The sequence below is a fragment of the Primulina tabacum genome, chromosome 6 (assembly GCF_025594145.1).
Source record: "Primulina tabacum isolate GXHZ01 chromosome 6, ASM2559414v2, whole genome shotgun sequence".
In the NCBI taxonomy this organism is placed as follows: domain Eukaryota; kingdom Viridiplantae; phylum Streptophyta; class Magnoliopsida; order Lamiales; family Gesneriaceae; genus Primulina; species Primulina tabacum.
The window spans coordinates 18,125,092-18,128,360 of record NC_134555.1 but is presented as its reverse complement, the minus strand read 5'-3'; positions in this window follow the sequence as shown (position 1 = coordinate 18,128,360).

Genomic DNA, 3,269 nt, shown 5'->3' with positions numbered 1-3,269 from the left:
CTAAAACTTAAAAGTTTTTAAAAACTCATAAGAGTGCCAAATAAATGATTTAGGCTTAAAAATGCTAAAACTTGATAAATTATTTAAAATGCTCCGACCTCAACTTACAATAAAATACCACATTTTAAAATTACCAAAATCGTCACCGGTCTTTTTCCTCGATCCCGCCTCGAATAATCGCCTGAAACATGAAACTCGAAAAACAATTTAACGTGCATAACCTAAACCTAAATAATTTAAAATAATGCATTTAAATAAGTCATACATGGCTAAAACTCATTTTAAACTTAAATAAATAATTTAACAATTAAATAAATGCATGGGTTATACGTGTACTGATTTTTGGGCACTACAAGTTGGCTTATCAGTTAACACAGATTCATCAAATACAACATGAATAGACTCTTCTATATTCAAAGTGCATTTGTTAAAAACTCTGTAAGCTTTACTATTTGAGGAATACCCAAGAAATATTCTCCCTGCAGATTTAGCATCAAAAACTTTTAAATGATTTTTGACATTATCAAGAATAAAACATCTGCAGCCGAATATTTTGAAATAATAAACCACACTTTTGTGTCAATGCCAGATCTCATACGGTGTTTTCAAATGATTTTTATTAATCATTGATCTGTTCTGAGTGTAACATGTAGTGTTTACTGATTCTGTCCAAAACCTTTGAGAAATACCAGAATCAGCAAGCATTGTTCTAGCAGCTTCTTTAAGGGTCCAATTTCTTCTCTCAGCTACACCATTTTGCTGAGAAGTTCTTGCTGCTGAGAGCTCATGCTTGATCTCAATATTCTGTAAAAATTGTGAAAGATCTTGGTTGATGAATTCAGTCTCTCGATCAGACCTTATTCGATCAATCTCAACTGATTTTTCATTTAATAATCTTTTGAAAAGCTTAACCAGTTGTGTAGCAGTTTGGTCTTTGGATTTAAGAAAGATAACCCAAGTAAATCTTGAATAATCATCCACGACTCCTAAGATGTATTTCATTTCCCCTAAGCTCATGACTGGTATAGGACCAAAAAGATCCATATGTAGCAGTTCTAAGCATCGGGAAGATGATTTATAACCCTTGTTTTTAAAATGAAGATCTTACTTGCTTACCAAACTGACATGCTTAACAAATTTTTATCTTTTGAGAAATCTATTTTGGGCAAACCAGTTAAAAAATCATGGTTACTCAGATAGGCAATAGATTTAAAGTTTAAGTGGTTCAACCTCTTATGTCACAATCAGTTTTTAGAAGATTTGGAAGCTATAAAACAAACTGGTGCAAGAAGTTGATCAATCCAACTGGCTTTGTAGGTGTTCCTACAACGATTGCCAGTTAGGATGATCTCATCAGTTGAGTTTCTAACTGATCAAGTGTGTCTGTCGAACTGAACTGATAATTTATTGTCGCATAACTGACTGATGCTAATCAAGTTATACTTCAAATTCTCGACTAGTAATATATCATTGACTGTGAAGTTACCAAGGATAAGCTTACCCTTACCCACATTTTTACCTTTGGAGTTGTTTTCAAAACTGATGCTTGGTCCAGTGCATTTGATCACTTGGTATAGCAAGTTTGCATCCCCTGTCATATGTCGCGAGCATCCACTGTCCAGATAACAGGTTGATTCTTTGTTTGTACATGTCACCTGCAGTCACACACAATATATAATTTTGGTACCCATATCTATTTGGGTCCTAAACTGATCAGTCATTTAGGAACCCAGACTTGGACCAGTCTAACTGACTTTCTTGTTGTTGTCTTCCAGATAGTTTTTCTCGGCTTGTGTGTGCTTGATGCGTAGTGTGCAGATGAAGCAATATGAATTTTAGCCTTTTTCAACTGGTTGTTCATCCGATATCTTTTCTGAACTGGCTTATTAATATAGTAATTGGAGTAGCCATAAGAATAGTTCAGGTTTTTATTTCTGAACCTTTTTGGTGACTGACTTTGTGGGTCAGCTGAAATTTTTGGGCTATAACCAATACCATACCTTCGAGCTTGTTCTTATTTTCAATAGGTTGTACAACTGAGTTTACTTAGCTTTGGTTGTTCTTGTACCACAACTGATTTTACAAAGTAAATATATTTCCCTTTGCTTATGTTCAGTTTTGGTTGAGCATCACTAGTGGAAGTTTCATCTTGGTTGTTGAAACTTAAACCAGTTTTATCAGTAACTGATTTTTTCTTATCTTGTATTTCAGCTTATGCAACAGATGACTTATTTCATGCTTTAATAAGCTCAGTTTGCTTTGAATTCTCAAGAAACAACTGCTGAATCATTAATTGATTCTTGCTTCTTTCAGCATTTAGTTCAATAATCCTCCGTTTAAGACTCACCTGATCAACTAATTCATCAGTTTTAGTTTTATCGTCTTCGGGATCAGTTTGATTTGCTCTAGCCTTCTCAACAGATAGGATAAGTTTGTGATACTCATTAACCATGTCATGAAGTGTAGAAATGAGTTCATCTCGTGTGAAATCAGTTGAGCTAAAGTCAAATACATGTTGACTGGTTGACTCCAAGTTCTGTGTCATCAGCCATCAGACATTTGACCTCTTCATCATAATCAGTGGAGCAGCTCAAGCTCTCAGGTTCTGAATCATCAATATCATATTCTGCCCATTTGGACTTGCTTTCCTTAGGTAGAAGCACCTTACGCTTCTTTCTGTAAGATTTCTTGTCATCCTTATATCTTCTCTTGTGCTCATAAGGTTTCTTTTCCCTTTTCAATTGAGCCTTGACTGTCCTTCTTTTCCTTGGGACAGTAAGCAATGAAATGATCAGTTTTGCCACAGTTGTAGCAAGCATTAAGTTCCTCTTTGGAGTGATTTTTCTGATATTGTCTTAGAAAGTTTCCTTGATTTCTTCTCATAAATCTTCCAAATTTGTTGACAAACAATGACATTGCGTCATTGTTTAATTGATCAATAGATCTTTCAATTGAACCAGTTGGTTCCAATTTAAAGCAGTTAGAGCAGTTGTAGGAGCTGGTGTAGAAGGTTCTCCTTCTCTAGTTTGCAACTCAAACTCATATGCTTTTAAATCTGCAAATAAATCATGAAGTTTGACCTTGTTCAGGTATTTTGATTCTTGCATTGCCATGGTCTTGACATCCCATTCTTTGGGAAGAACAATAACTACTTTCAGTGCTATCTTTTTATTTGAATACACATTTCCAAGTGCATTCAGTTCATTGATTATTCCACTGATTCTTTCATCATAGTCGTGCATGGATTCTCCAATCTTTATCTTGATATT